This window comes from Calliphora vicina, chromosome 5 (assembly GCF_958450345.1).
Source record: "Calliphora vicina chromosome 5, idCalVici1.1, whole genome shotgun sequence".
Lineage (NCBI taxonomy): Eukaryota > Metazoa > Arthropoda > Insecta > Diptera > Calliphoridae > Calliphora > Calliphora vicina.
The window spans coordinates 83175896-83193786 of NC_088784.1; positions in this window are offsets into that span (position 1 = coordinate 83175896).

The window sequence follows — 17891 nt, forward strand, 5'->3', positions numbered from 1 at the left end:
TATTTTTAGAAAGGGTAGAATTAGCTTTGAAATTGCGATCAGTAATTTGATTACAAGGTTCATACGGTCACCGCTTAATCGACGCAGACAGTGATCCTGAGCTGATTGGCATACTTTAATGTGGGTGTTGGGACAATATTATTTTTACAAGTTACAAACATCAGCACTAACCCAATATACTCTTCCCACTATGGTGGTGTAGGGTATAATTACGGTTTCCCAGAATTAATCGCCACTTTCGATACATTTGAATCCAATGTGCGTCGTCGAATTCAATTTTTTCATTTGTATCATACCTAAATTATGATAATTGTTCAGATATAATTACACATATAAAACTATTTTCACAACTTCTAAACGTATGATCGATATGCCCCTTCACAATAATTCATCACTTATACGCTCATGCTTAAACATAGTAAAGAAGAAAAAATGCCCAGAAATTGTTTTTTTTTTTTTTTTTGTTATAAATTTATTATATTTAATCACAGTATAACATTACAATGATGTGAGCTTTTAATTTAAGCTTTATTATCACTTGAACTTCAGTTTAATTTTCCTCTACAAACAGACTTGTGGTTATGTATCTATCTATCTATATGTGCGTATTAAGTACTAAATATTTATACATATTTATTTATTTATTGCTGTTTTAAGTATTTAGTCGGTAGTTAATTTTTGTTTTTCTTAAATAAGAGTTATTTTAAAAGAATTTTGTTTGTCGCTACTTCTGTCTTCACATCAATTGCTACATACTTGTACTTTGTATTTATTATGTCAGATACACGCCCATCATTTAGTTATGGAAATGTACAATTATACATATGTACATATGTAGTTTATATTGAAGAATGGCGTGGAATTCTTTTATTTTGAAAATATTGTTATTTATTTTTCTTTTTATATGTAGCTACTACTGTAACTATTTTTTAGTCTCAAGTTACAAATAGTAATTTCTTTGTCAAGTGCAAAATATAAAGAATACAGCAAACGATCTTGATAGATGATGATTTTTTCACAATTTAGCAAAATTGATAATTAAAAATTTCCGTTTATTTTAATAACTACAATACTACGGCTCTACATATTACACACAAATGTATCAACTTTTATACAAATTATTTAAAATTCAACTTGAAATTAATTGTAGACATTAGCTGGGTTTCGATGGTAAAAATATTATATAATACTTTCAAAATTTATATTTTTTTTAATATGTATTTTTAAATATTTCATTTAAATTATTTCCACTTTTTATAACTTGATGATTTTCATTATAATTTTGTTGGTATGTTGTATTTAATTTGATTATTATTTTTATTATAATAATTGTATTATTCATTAAATGATTTATTAGTTATTGTTGCATTTTTTTCCATCTTTGGAATTTTATTTTTTTTCTCTCAATGATCTTACAAATCGTTACTTATTTAAATCGCGTTCACCGCTTGACTAAGTTAAACTAAATCCACATTCTACGTTTGGCTTATTTTACCTACAAATTAAGCGCACAAAAGTAAGTAAGTATGAAGAATGAGAAAAAAATAAATAATAATAAATAAATAATCCAGTGAAATGTGATATTTTCTTCGAAAATTTAGAATATCGCTCATACGAATTTGTATTTATTTATTTTACTTTTGTCATTCATACTTTACACATTCTCTCTTTCTCTTAAGTGATGATGCTGCTCGTAATGATAATGATCATCATTATTGTGTATTTATCATTATCATAGGCAACTTTATTTCACATTTTTCTTTATATTTCAATTGTTATTCGTAAGATGAGCCTTCAACGTAAATTTTTTTTGTGTGTGTTTTCAAACTAACAACTGATTATGAATTTAGTGTACTGACTAAGATTTGTGAAATAACCTGGATAAAAGTAACATTTGTTTAAAATTCTATTAAATTCGACAATTCAACGATATTCTAAAAAAATTAACTAGTTCACAATTTGCACTTTGAACAGCTCTCACAAATTGTTGTATTAAAACCATTTTCAATGAAATCCCTCCGTCAGCTGCTAGTTAGGTAGCAGTGAAATATTCAACTAACTGTTAATTGAGTACGATAGTTCTACATAAAACGATTCATTTCTAGCAACGATATTGGTTAAACCTGTTTGTAGTTAGCATACTCATCTTGGATTCCTACTTGTCAGATAAATACTTAAGCTACGCTTCCTTCCTTCATACACATTAATCGGCACCGAAAACGAAATTCAATACATTTGCACCGAAAAAAAATTCGTTTCAGAAATCTTCAACGAAAATTGGGAACGAAACGGCACACAGTAGCTTAGAAACTTTTTTTTTTGGAAATAATTCGGTATCTCGGGAACTATTGGAGATATTATTACAAAATTTACATGGTTAGAGGTGTTTTTGAGTTGAATTACAACACCTCAGCTCTAACCATGTGAAATTTTGTAATAATATCTCCAATAGTTCCCGAGATACCGAATTATTTCTATTTCTAAACCACTGTGCGGCACCGATCAGTAACAAAATACCTGTCATTTGGGGCCGGAACGAAAACAACTTCAAGTAGGTTGTTTCCGGTGCTGTAGGAACGAAATTATTTTAATTATTTTTTTATTTCAAATTTAAAGAAAATCAAAATGAATAAAAAACAAGTAAGAAAGTATGGTCGGTCAATCCCGACCATATAATACCCTACACTAAGTAAAAAGCAAAATCATTTTTCTTTTAAAATTTCAATAATTTATATTTTTGAGTCGTGTGTTTTATGTCTTAATGAAAGTTATTTATGTTGAATTTTGTGTATATACCAACATTTTTAGGAGATTTATGCACGTTTAAGTGATTTTCGGAAGCGGGTTATATGGGACCTACAACTAATTATGGACCGATCGTAACAAAATTTGGTGACATGAATTTTGTATATATGTAACTTATTTGGAGCGAAATTTATGTAGATACATATACAAATTAAATATTTATGACCGATAAAGTCCAATTTCGAGAGGACATTTGTATGGGGGCTAGGTGAAATAATGGACCGATTTCGTCCAGTTTCGTCCGTGAGCCGAAAAAATTATATGTACCAAATTTAATCGAAATATCTTCAAAATTGCGACCAGTACTCTGCGCACATGGTGGTGTAGGGTATAAAAATAAATTCTCTTTATTGGAAGAGGAAAAAATAATAGATTTTGTCAAAAATTATGAAATTCTATTTAATGGGCGACATCCAAAATTAAAAAATTATTTCGTTTCTGTTTTATGCCGCAACGCACCCAACTGAAACGAAAACAATTCAGAAACGAGACGGTGATGAACACCCACGTTTTTCAGTTTCAGTTTTCGTTGTTGTTGTTGTTGTTGTAGCAGCATGAACAATTTACAATAATCAATCTGGATGTTCTGGTGGTTCTGCATGTTGTTCAAGTCCAAGAAATTGAGCTACTTCAACAGGATGAGTCCATAAATCCATTGGACTGAGTGAAGTAGGGTTGGCTGAACAGTTAAATATGTGGAGGGTGTCATGAGGACCCTGACCACATGCTGGGCATAAGTTAAGGACGGCACGGTCTATGCGAGACCAAAAGGCATTAAGCCTGTTGCTCCATCCTGATCTAAGTTGTGCCAGAACGACTCTTGTTCCACGCGGCAGAACCTTCTCGGCGTCTGCTATCGGTGGTGGGCGACCTCCAAGTACGACATTCATACGGTATCCTGCTACCGCGGAATTGATGGCGTCTCTGTGAATGTCGTTCAAAGCTGTCATATACGAGCGGCGATCAAATGGATCCTGCACATACCTCTGTATGTTCTCCTCGTATTTCCGAAGGTCCTGTCTGACATGCCTCGGGGGAGATTCCAACTGTGTGATGTTGAAGTTTGAATGACTCCTCCGATGACATCCCAGAAGGAACTGTTGCGTCAACATGACGTTGTGTTCCTTGACCGGTAGAACCTTGGTTTCCTCGTGAAGGTGGTGTTCGGAGGTTATTTGAAGGCAGCCTGTGACGGTCCTTAAGGCTGCTTAAGCAACAACAGCAACAACTTTCAGTTTTCGTTATCGGCGCCGATTACGGTGTATGCGGAAACCCAGCTTTACCCCCTTACACAGTACAACATTTTTCAGCTCATTGATTTGGGACTAAATTCTGACAATTGCACGTGAAAGTAGCCCCAAAAATAAGAACTTCTGTATCATTAGTTTTGTCAAGTTGGCTGTGTTAATAATTTAATGGCCATACGAATTTTGTTTGCTCAAGGTGGATTTTTATCACTTTTTCTATATTTTAACACGGTTATATCTCGGTAACCTTACGGAATATTTCTTTTGTGTCTGAAGCAGAGTTGTAGATATTGAATAGGAGAAAAATAAGCGGAACATACGTACGCGAAAAAATTGCATACAGTGTCTTAAAAATAGCAAAAATATCCATTTTACAATTTTTTCCCCTTCAGAGAATAGAATTTTCTCTGAAACATTGAGTCCAAAATAAAAAAAATTTTAATTATTTTTTTTTTAATTATATCGTTGCAATGAACAACCGAGCCGGAATAATTCCCGATATGGAATGTTGATTTCCACATATCGGCTTCGCTATCTATAACGATACAAATGAAAAATGTAGAAATTACAAACGGAAAGACAAATTTATATATACCCTTGGCACTCATGGTGAAGGGTATAATAACATATTACAGAAATGATTACAAATTCAATCAAAACCTTTGTCGACCTTTGGCTGTAAGAAATGTCGGAAATGTCCAGATTAGAACAATTCTTTAAGATGGCATGCCGGCTGGCCACAAATTCCTTTATTCGTAACGAAGATAGGCGAGTTCGTTGAGTAGGTCTTCCTCTAACACCACAATTCCGGACAAAAATCCATAACTTCTTTATTTCTTCATAAAAATGTTTGAAATTTGGTATTTGTATTATTGATGTTCAAATACAGGCCAAAAAAACATGGACGTTCTAAAAGTATCAAAAAAAAAAAAATTGCATGTAAATGGCTGAAATTTAGTACAAAAATAAAGAATAAAATGTGTGGTCGAAAAAAAATTGGTCATTCAAATTTCGGATTACATATACAGGGTTTGGCCAAACAATCGCGGATATTTTAAAAGCATCGAAAAAATTATGTTTTTCAAGTAAATGCCTGAAATTTAGTCTAAAAATGAAGAATAGCATAAGTTATTGAAAAATGGTCGTACAAATTTCGGAATACATATACAGGGTTTGGCCAAACAATCATGGACATTTTGAAATTATCGGAACAGTTAAGTTATTCATGTAAAATTTGAAATTTGGTGTACATTTAAGAAAAACACACTTGTTCAATCAACATTGACTTTATAAAAGTATCGAACAATTTATGTAATTTTTGTAAATGGCTTCAATTACATTTATAATTAAAAATAACATAAATGATTCATTGAAAAAATTTCGACATACAAATACATGGTTTGGCCAATTCAGCATAGACGTAAATAACTCTGAAACTTACATACTTTTTGAAATTGGACAAAAAAATACAAAAAAAAATGTGTAAAATATGAAGGCACTGAAATCGTACTGGTTATTAGAGTGGCAGATAATTGCAACTGGAATTTATAGTACTTACTCTAGATACTGTACAGTATTAGATGTAATTTACATTTAACCTTTTAATAGCCCCTTTTAATTTGTTCTGGCCTTTCAACTTTTTTTTAAATTTAGTTTCTATAGATTTAAAATTAGTTCCTAATTACTTCACTTTTATATAAGAAAAACTCCTTAATAAGTTAACTGCTAACTGTTTTATAAAAACATGTGCTAGTTTGCAAAAAAAAATTTAAAGAAAAAAGCATAGGCTACTTCGATTCAAAAGTAAAAAAATCACATTTTTCTAATATTAAAATGACAAGAAACGTTTAAAATATTAAAATGACAAAAAAAATAACGATATAGTTACTTTATAGCCAAAATAATAATTATACTGTATATTCTGAAGTGTTAGACGAAGTGAAGTGAAATTTACCATCAAAATTTTATAAAAATTAAAAAAAAAAAAAAAAATTTGGCCGGAACTTACCACCGTGCAAACCAGTAAATGTTTTTTTCCAATTTAAACCAATCTCGGATCGTATCATCGTAGCAAGATTTAACTCCCTTTTCCTCAAGATGTCGATAGTACAATATTATGCTGCTACAGAACTGGACGTCGATTCCGTGAAAGGTGAATTCTACTCCCTTCCAGGCGGGGACATTAAAAGTTTGAAGAGATAATATTGACCTAGAGACGGTAATGGGACCAAATGGCTTTTGTAGAATACGAAACAATAACTGAGATAGACTCGTAGATTTCTGTGCACCATACTGTTTGTATATCGGTGGCACCTGATTCATACACAAGGACATACACAAATACATATGGCAATCCCTAGGCGGAAGGACAAGAATCCAAATTGACTACATTGCAGTAATCAAACTGTTCGTATGCTCTTTAATGGATGTTACGTGGTAGTCCACTGCGCGCGAACAGATAAGTAGTGTCGAAAGGACCCCTTTTTGACACTAATGGATGGTAAGGCCCATCGTGGTGAACATATAGACAGCGACCACTAACCCTTATTTGGAATTTTCCGTCTTCGTCCGGCCCAATGAGAAAGGAGGCCAACCACGCAAATATAATATAATAAAAGCACAGGAAACCATGGATAAGTGACAGTAACTTTGCACTTTTAGACAGAGAAATGTACTATAACCAGATCGTAGAAGAAGCTGAGTATGTATCAAATCTTGGAAACAAAAAACTAGGTGGCAAATTTTTAGCAGTAACTAGCTAATTTTTGCAACTAAATCATTTAGTTTTCAGTTCGCGCGCATCACCTATATTACACCAAAACCTTAAGACGCAATCAAAGACGTGGTATATCCACTGATCCCCCAACATGTGATGAAATTAAATCTGAACTTGAAACCCTATGCAACGAGAAATATAGAGACCCAGACGATGTACCAGCAGAACTTCTGAAATATTTTGCACCAATACTGACTTACACCAATTATACGAATGTGGTCCTTCTATGGGAACTATGGTCAAATATGAAATTTGCACCAATGTTAGTCCTATAGGATAGTAATTCAGACACAATTTCTCAACAAGATCGGTCAAGAACTCTCTCCAAACAAGTGATTTTTTCTTATCCATTTAACTTATTATATATTGTTCTTAGCAAAATGTGTCCCAAATAGTTTAGTTAGGTATTTCTTTAATCTTTCTAAAAATAAATTTTTAAAAAAGTAAAAAATTTTTGAAATTTTTTTTTCAAAACCAAAAACTTTTTTTCACTTGACATGAAATATCGAATTTTAACCTGATAATGTTATTATGTGATATACGGTGATGCAGTATTTTTAAAATATCGAAGACAATTTTTCGTCGAATATTCCTAAAATGAACAAATTTCAAATCAATATTTTGTACTAGTTCAAAAATTTGTGATTTTTAAATTGAAATTTAATTTCATTTAATTAATAACAGGCTATAGTTGTATAGTTGAGTTAAATTTTTAAATTTCGACATCATAGGCCAAAGGCGGCCTCTATGTATGCTACCTCGGGTTTATTCCAAATTTAAAACGAAGTGAATGTTAAGTTTTCGTTACAATTTGAAATATTGCATTATATGTATATGGAATATAATCCTCCATAAATTTTTTAGAATAAACTTTTTAATGAACATAATAATGATGAATAAAAAATAACAGAATTTTCATAATAAAACTTAATCTCTTTACAGCTACTTTGATGCATATACGTAGGTTTATTTATGATGTCTTGATATTTTCTATGACTTAATACCTTTAAATTAGTTTGAGCTTTGGTGACGTTTAGCATTATGTTCTTAATACATTCATACATAAGTATCCATGCTTCCAAAAACAAATAGTACTGAAAACCCCCTCATAGAAAAATATAAATAGAAAAAACCAACAGCAGCACTAAGCACACAAACTGCTCTACTATCAATTTGTAGACATTTGATTCATTTAATTTAATCAACCCTCCACATAAGCATTTAACAGTGGTTTTTTGGTTTAGCATTATCTTTTATAGGCATATTAAGTTACATTTTATTTTCTACTGTTTTTGATGGGTATTTTTTATCTTTATTGATAAAAAAAAATATATTAATGAAAACAACTTAATACGTATAAGAAAATTGTTTTTTTTCTTTAAATGATTTTAGAGAGTAAGAGAGAGAGAGCTTTTAATACAAAATTTTTTTAAAATGATAAAAGAAAAATATAGCAATTTTTTGGGGAACTCCTTAAAGTAGGCTAAGGTTTATAAAATATACTATTCGGATATTTAACAGTGGGTACGTTCGTAAATGCAGTGATGGACACCAACGACATGTGGTTTCAACAGGACAGGACAGGATGATGTGAACTGGCCTCGGAACGAATAAAAAATAATCTCCCCAACTCTTTGTTTTATTTAAATTTAAAGACAGAAAGCGCTCGATGAAAGACCCTTTACATATCACAGATCTTAGATCACAAATAAGAAATTATTTAAAAATACATTGTTCACGTTTCTTCTAAGCAAAAAGGTTAGGATTTGAAAAATGTAACCAAACGCACTTGTTGTCTAACACAAAACAGGATTACATTTCCTTCTTTTATAAGAAAATCTTCTTTAACACTTGAACTCTTTTCCGCAAGACCTTATAAAACATTTGTATTAGACTTAATTTTTTGTTCCTTACTTTTGTGAAATCTTAAAATATTTATACATACATCACCTGCGGTTTTTCGTTTACTTTATTCATATAAATCTTAAGTACATTTTATGTTTAATGCCACAAACAGCTTATTGACACCATATTCACACTTTTCCGCCAACAAACACGTACACACATGAACAATTCCATACATATATGCAAAACATCATTGTCGACATCATCATCATCATCATCATTGTGCTCTATATCACTGTTAAACTCTTCAAACGGATGTAACCCTTTTTGATTATAAATATAATACAAATTTCCTCCCATTACATTTACAATGATTTTCCAAACCCTTCCTTTCCCTTTCCGGTATAACACACATACACTACCCATCCATGAGAGAATTTGTGAATGAGTCTGAGTATTTTAAGCTACTTTAACAACAATAAAATTGTTGCTTTTTGCCGTAGGAAAAAACCATCAAACAAAGCGAGAAAATAAAATAAAAAAGAATAAACATTTAAAGGAAATTCATTTGCGGAAAATTTGTTAAATTCTCACATCATGCCAACGTCATATGTGGTAGCCAGTGTTACGAGGCCTCGCGAGGGTCGGAGGAATTGTATACAAAAATTTGTTTTTATTGGGGGTATGACTTAAACAGGATTTACAATTGATGGCGTATCTTTTGTACGAGGTTTTGATTTTATTCTCACTATTCTCATTTATTCTCACTTAGTTATTAAACGTTATAGTGTAAACAACATTTTTTTTCTTCGGAAATGTCGAATTTTGTACAAACGAATCGGCATATTCGGGAAGTTTTGCTTTACTTCTTTAATTTAAAACAAGTAAAAGAGCTATATTTGGCTGTGCCGAATCTTATATACCCTTCATCCAATTATACTTCAAAATACAAATTTAAAACATTTTTAGGTAAACAAAAAACAAACTATTTTAGGCGCTACATCATGGTACATACAAATTATAAAGAAATTGCATTGATTTAGTGATGTACGATGTATGATTTCATTAAATTAAAACAACATTCATTAAAAACATTATATTTGTATATTTTTTAATTTTTTGTTCGAATTGTTTTTTTAATTTTTTTTTAAAATTTTTTTTTTTTTTTAAATTTAAATTTTTTTTTTTGATTTTTCAACATTTTTTTTTTAATTATTAGCGAAAAAAAAATTTATGAAAAAATTCTGATTAAAAAGTACTTTTTCCGATTTTGACCCATTGTAGGTCCAACTTACTATGGTCTTATATACGTAAAGGTCTTCGTAATATTTATCATTAGATATCCATATTGTCTATATTAATTATCCAGATATATTTAGTAATCCAGATATATTTCAAAAATAGGTAAAAAATCGTTGGTTGGCCTGGTTTTTTCCTTATATCTCAGCCATTTGTGTACCGATTTTCTCGATTTTGAATAGCAACCGAGCCGGAAGAATTTCGGAGATATTGGGGCTTCGGAAATTTGATTTCAACAGACACACGGACAGACAGACGGACATGGCTTAATCGACTCCGCTATCTATAAGGTTCCAGAATATATATACTTTATAGGGTCGGAAAATTCTATTGTGGAAATTACAAATGGAATAACAAACTTATATATACCCTTATCACGAAGGTGAAGGGTATAAAATGTGCCGCTGGAGCACACCGACTGTTAACCAAAGCTTTTGGTGAATGTGCTAAATCCATTTCAACGTGTGAGAGGAATGGTGATTTTGACACAGAAGACAAAGAAAGGCCAGAAAAAAAATTTGAAGACCAAGAATTGGAGGCAGATTGTTGTAAAGCAAGCAGCAATTTCAAAACGTTTGCGAGCAGCAGGATTCATCCAAAAGCAGGAAATTGGGTACCATACGAATTGAAGCCGATAGACCTTGAAATACGATTTTGCATGTCCGAAATTATCCTTGAACGCTAAAAGAAGATAATTTGTGCACCGAAGTGTAAGAGATCGTAATTCAAAAGGGTCATATCTATTATAAGCTGCTAAAATCTGATCAGATCATTACAGGGTACCTGTACCGAACACATGTGATAACATCATGATAACTCTCGGCCACATGTTGCAATATATTGTTACGAAATTGTACTTGAATTCAAATATAACGATTTTAAGGGCTGATTTAAAAGTAGCATAATGCTTTCAAATAACAGTGCTGTAATAGCAAACTGTAACATGTCTGTGGGCATTATTAAATAAAAGCTTTCAGTTGATTTGATCGTAAGTTGGCAACGCTGTATTCGAATTGGAATATTCTGTTAAAGAACATTGTAGAAAGTACACCACAGATGGCGTATGTATTAGAAAGGTCTAGAGTGCAGATGGCAGTATTATAAATAGTGGCAGAGGTTGCAGTAGTAAGTCAGTTTATCAGAGACGCTTTTCGAATAAACATCAACTGAGTGCCTTAAAGTGTGTTGTGTTTTTCAAGTAAATTCGTGTACATTATAAATTGTGTCTGTATTTCTGCGAATTTACAAACGTGTATAAAAAAACATTGAGTGACTATTTAATTCTGTTGTTGTTGTACATTTGAATAAATAATGAGTTGTTACCATTTTCAAACTACTAAACGGCTTTTATTTGCAATCAAAAGTATCCGGTTTATTTAAAGGAAATAAACCAGCGTTTTATGTTAAAAAAAATCTAGAATGAAGGTTGAAAAGTATTGCCTCACCCGCTTTATATTCCGACTACTATTTGATTCGATCGATGCAGAACGCTGTCTCTGCGATACGCTTCACTCTGGAACAGAGTATCCGATATTGGCTGGATCTGTTCTTGGCCTCAATAGAGCAGAATTTCTTTTGGCCCGGAATCCATTTGTTTCCAGAAAAACGGGAAAAGGTCATAGCTAACAATGGTCAATATTTTGAATAAATTTATACCGTTTCAAAAAAAAATTAAGATAAAAACACCTCCATATTCCCGGAAGAAATTTTAATGCTAGCCGATGGTAATCTTATCATTTTCAAAAGAGCTTGTCTATTTATAAAAAGAAAAATGTATGCAAAATTTCATAACATTAATAGAAAAAAATAGAACATCTATGCCCATTTTCAATTGTTCTCTCAGTTGAGAATCATATTTACCAAATTAGTCTCAAATTAGATTAGTGGTAAATCAGCTCTACATAGCTTTGATCTGTTTTAAGTTACTGCATGTAGCCTTGAGAGCGGGTTCGGATGATGTTGTAATTCTTACAAATTAGCTTCATGAGTTTTTCTAAATTTATCCTTGACCAAAGGCACATCTAAGTCAATATGGATGTTTTCATTTCCTATGTATCATGGAGCTCCCGTCATCGTTCTGAAAATTTTGGATTGTGCCCTCTGTATGAGATCTATACTGGTATTGCTTACTGTTTTCCATAATTGGATTTCGTATGTCCAAATTGGCTTCAATACCGTCTTATACAGGATGACTTTGCAGTTAAAGCTTAATTTCGATTGATGTTGGATTAGCCAGTGTAAATAAGTAGCTTTTAGTTTTATGTGGAGCCGCTTGGCTTCTTTGTGGTGATGCCTATCTAAATGAATACCAAGTTATGTAACGTGATCAGCCTGTGGGATGTTCACTATGGTTAGTGTCTTTGGTGGACAACTTCCTCTCCTAAGTGAAAATGTTATGTGTTTATTTTTGATTTCATTTACTTGTGTTCTCCATTTTTTTAACCACGCCTCCATGCGACAGAGATAATTATTTAGGTTTCTAGATGGTACATTTAAGTCCATATGAGAACTAAAGATTGGAGTAACATCGGTATAGGTGGAAATGTTTAATTCTTCGGACTCGGACAAACCTGACGTACACCAGCATGAATCGCATATTCGCTTGTAACATAATCGCCGCACTTTATCTTAAAGAAGAGATTTGCCAAACAGTACTTTTTTAGTTCGAAAGATTTCCGTATCTCTCCAGTAACGCGGTTCACGTGCCCAATTGTTTCGTGATGATCAGGGAATCCAAATTGATGATTTGGGATAATGTTTTGACTACTTAATAATGCTAAAAATGTTTCCCTGGGTTATTTTCTCATATAGTTTAGACAATCGGTCTGTAAGATGATGCCAATGACAAATCCTTTACAGGCTTAGGTATCATAATAATTTGGAAGATTTTCCAATCATTCGGAAAAAGTCCTCATTGAATAATACTGTGAGCACGACAATTCCCACATCTGGTAGGTTTCCAATCATGGAAGGTGTAATTAAATAAAAGCCTGGAGATTTTTATTTAGTTTAACATTATCTTTTATGATTTTCGAAACATCTTCTAGACTAACATTAATTAGTTCAGAGTCTGTTTCTATGCGAACAGGTGTCCCCCCTAATACAAAAATTATTTATTTGGTTTGGTTGGAACAGATTACTTAAATGTTCTGCGAAAACTAAAAGTGCTCGGTTACCATCAGATTTTCGTATCTTACTTTGGACCTCTACCGGTGGCTTAATGTTTTTAGCGGACTTCTAAAGGGAGTAGTTTGAATGCTTGATACACTTTCAATATACATAGTTTCGATTTCTGCAATCCTCTTCCGAATGAAGAGCGTTTTTTCGTACTTGCAGTGGACAGACTCTGCTTAGCAGTAGGAGATTTATGATTAACGAAGAATATTTGCCGATATTTTCATCTCAGGAAAGAACGTACTTTTCTCGAGGCCCTATTGTGTCAATAATAGACGAATGGACATAGCTAGATCGCCTTAGAATTCTATATAGTTTTGGTTCTATGACCAGTATTTCTATACGTTACAAGCAGAATGATATACTCAATATACCCCCCATTTTTTGTGTTGGGTATAAAAATATTTTTGAAGGCTGTCTCAATTTTTCCTTAACTCTGTTTGTACTCTACCGATTTTGACCATTTTCAATATCAAACATTCCTGAGCAACAAAGAATATTTTGAAAAAATATCATCTCCCTAAATCCTTCCGTCGAGGCTGTCGAGTACGGACAGACTAGGGTTGCTACGCAGGAAAAATGTCCCGGGAAATTTTTTTTGTTAATTTTCGGGAAATGTTTGTCTGGAATTTTCGGGAATTTCATTATAAGTTTTCTTCTAAAAGTTACTATATTCAGATACGTTTCGATAGCCAAATTTGTTGCTAATTGAATTATTCTATTATATCCATAGATTTTTCGGTTCTAACAACAGATAATCAGTTGGCAAAGAAGTATTACTATTGAACAAACCGAATTTTTTTCACTCAACTCAAGTCACAGCAGAAAAATTTGGTTATTAAGAATGAATCAAATTTAAAGTTTATGCTCTTAAACGAATTATTAAGATGCCTAACATTACATCTTTTAGGGATATTCAATGATCATTATTCATATTTAGAGAAAATAATAACAATAATAGTGGTTCAAATTTGTTTATCTACAATCAGATTTAAAAAATGTCTCTAACTACGCACAATTTTGATAATTAAATAATGAATTTGTTGATTTCATACTGATTTCATCAAATGACACTATTAAATCAGAGACCATTATAAAGGATGGACCAACAACCAAATACCGTTTATATGGTATGGTATTCAGGCAGCCGTCCAAAACCTTAGGTATTGTTCAGCTCACTTGGGTCCAATAAACGTTCCCTTTGTGATACCTGAAAGGAGAGTAAAAACAGAAAGGAAGAAAAAAGAAAATAGAAGTTAAAGAAAAGGGAAATCTATAGTTTGAGACATAGTGAAGTTAACAAGAGTAGAGTGTAAAGAAAAAGAGGAGGAGGAGAGGAGTTAAGAATTCAAAGAATTCGAAAAACGCAGACCATCATGGGATGCTTGCTGGATCCCTAGGAGGTAAAGTTTGCGTGACCGGTCTTATCAACCATCCGCTTTCCCTGATAACCCGGAAAGGGTACTGACGAATCTCTCACCTAAGAGCCTAGCACGTATATCACCCAGTGCCGGGCAGTTACAAAAGAAGTGTACGATGGTTTCTTCCTCTTCCGGCATGAGTCCCGAAAGTGCAGTGACCGGTGATCATCGCCACCAAGTTGCTCAGACGTATTCGTTGTAATCGAAGTAGATACGACGTGCGTTTACAGTCCAACGCAGGCCATATCATCCTCGTAGTGGTACAAGTGGGTTCATTACCCCACCTTGCTTGGGCAAGTTCGTAATACGCGTTTTGTATTAATTCCTTGCAGGTTGATAACGGGATTCCACAGAGGAAGTCTATTTCGTCGTCTGACATCAAGGCTCCTCTTTCCGCCAAGTAATCGGCAATACAATTGACCTCATTGTCCCTGTGGCCACGTACCCATGTGAGTACAACTGTCGAATGTCTCGCCATCTCATTTAAGGATGTCCGGCATTCCTGGACCATATTCGATGTTGTGTAAACACATACCAGGGGTTTAATTGCGGATTTACTGTCAGTATACATATATACGGATATCTCGACCAGATACACTGTAATATCTGAGCCAGTTTGCCGCTCTTCTAATGGCCGATATTTCAGCCTGAAGGATGCTGCATCCATTTGGGAGCCTAAAGGATATTCTTATTCCGAATTCAGGAATGTATATGCCCCCGCTCACTCTATCCCCTTTTTTGGACCCATCCGTATAGATCGATAGCCTCATTTCATCGACAGGGAGACCATCAACAAGCTCCATACTGGATGGGATTGAGAAACCGAAATTCCTCAGGAAGAAGGGTTTGGGGGTACAGTAATCAATAAGATCAGGAAGATTTTGTAAGTTTCCTATTATGCAAGCATGTCCACAGGACCTGAATTTCCATGCGTTGCAAACCTTGAGCCTAAAGGCCGTGTTTAATGCCAGTTGCCTCGCCATTAGATCTACTGGAATCCAATTGAGTAGAGTAAAAAGCGATTTTGTCGCGGTAGTTCACAATGCCCCTGTTATCAGGATTGCCATACGTCTCTATACCCTTTCAAAGAGTATGCGATTGGAGCCCTTATCCATTGCCTTCCACCAGACAGAGACCCCATAAAATAGTATTGGTTTAGTAACCGTATCGACTAGTCAATTCATGTTCCAGGGTCTAATACCAAATACCGTTATTTTATACTTCTTCACGAAAACATTTTTCTGGTTTTTGGTTTAATTTAGTATTAAAAAAATTCCCGGGAATGAAACGATTTTTTAATTTCCTACCGGGAATGAAAAAAGTCCGGGAAATTAGGAACCCTAGGACAGACGCACGGACATACCTAGATCGTCTCATGTTTAGTGTGATGCATATAATTCCGAAATATTTTTGTAAATAATTTGGCATCAATCGTTGTCGAATAATTTGCCAAAAGGTTATAAAGATGATATTAAATAAACACTTTGTTGAATTTACATTCGTAGAGAATACTGAAACCAAACAAAAAATTAAATTAAACCGCTTTGACATGGTTAATGTTAAATTTTTATGGCTACGAAAGGACATCGATGTGCTATTGAAAAAAATCAAAAACTTGTTCATACCCCAAATATTAAAACAATTCTAGGATTTTAGATTATATTGAAAAATATTTCCAAAAATAAAGGTTTTTATGGCTTTTTACACCGATTTTACTGATTTTTAATACAATTTTGTTCTCTAATATATGTCTGATATACATACTAATAAAATACTTGGGTTCTTTAGGAAGCTGTGGCATTGGCAAATTTAATTTCAACAAACATACTTATGCTATCCACTATTTTTTACACAGCCCTCGTATGAATGAATTTTTCACATACGAGCCATATCGTCGTTATTGGTAAGTAAGTTTGCACACACATTTCCGTTGATAACTCTTCCTTGTTACACACTTCAAACACATACGTTGAAACACATTAAAATGTTTTTACAGTTATTCGCAAACATGTCAACACTTTGTATGTGATTTCCGTTTCCGTTACACTTGGTTTTAGTTTTCTTTCTATAAACACATCCATACATATATCAATTTCAAACTTATTCATGTGTGTGTCTATTCGAATACGCGTTAAATCAGCGTTACAAATTTTATGTTTAGGTTACTATTATGAAGATGTTGTCTAACAAATGTTTTGCTAATATCTTTATTATCTAACAAAAACTCTTTCTTACTCCCTTCGATTTGTAATGGCATTTTACATATGCATGATAATTGTACATTTGTATAGGAAATTCATATATTTTATTGCTGTAAATATATCAGCGGGGAAACATGCTAGGTCTTCACTTTGTAGGCCTTCTATAATATATGTTTACACATTCCAAAACATGCGATAGTCATTCTACTCTGCCTTCTCGCAGAGGATGTTCTAGAAGGGCTTTGCTTCTCCTTCTAAGAAATTGCATTGCAAAACAAGTTCTAACAAATCTGTATTTTAAATTCAAACATTATTGGTTTTGCAATTATTCCTATAACACAATCTCGTTATCTTCCCCTTTAAAGGCTGGCTTCAGCAGACCATCAATAAGGCTTTTAATTTCAAGTTTTTTAACAGAAGTTCCTATTTAGATATACTTCAACGAAAGACCTTCCTTGTACTATACCTTCTTAAGTAGGCATTCTATCAGCACTCTTAAAGAAGGAGTATGCAAAGACTTGGCTCCCAATGACACGTATTAAGTTAGGTTAGGTTATAAAGGCAGCTAGTACCAACCAGCTTACTTGGGTCCATGAATTTGTCCATTTGCGATACCCTAAGGATCATGCTTAGGTCCTCAAGAGGTCCTTCATATGTCAGAAATGGGTTCAGTGTCGAACCAACCTGACGCGCAAATGAACGAATCCATCTTGCGGACATCCAGAGTAGATATATCAGCTATTGTCGCAGTCCGAGCCCCTGATAGAGCAGGGCACCTGCTAGGTGCACCTATCATGTGCACCATTCAGGTAGTGCCCGGTAGGCACTGATATCAGTGCTCGTAGTTTAGCCCGCGATAGCTCCGTGAGGAACATTGACCTATGATGGTCAGAAACGGTCCATGTGAGCCTCGATATCGAGCAATTTATCAGATTAGACCATCTGATCTGAGTAGACTCAAAAAAAGATCGATCTCATCAATGACACGGCTTGGTGTCCTTGTGTCTGCAAAAATACGGCCTTTAGGAAGGCCTTTTTCCTGCATATTTTTTCCGCTGGGTAGTAAATAAATATTATTGTTTGAGATTGTGCGGAAATATTTGATATTTATTTTATAGCCCGT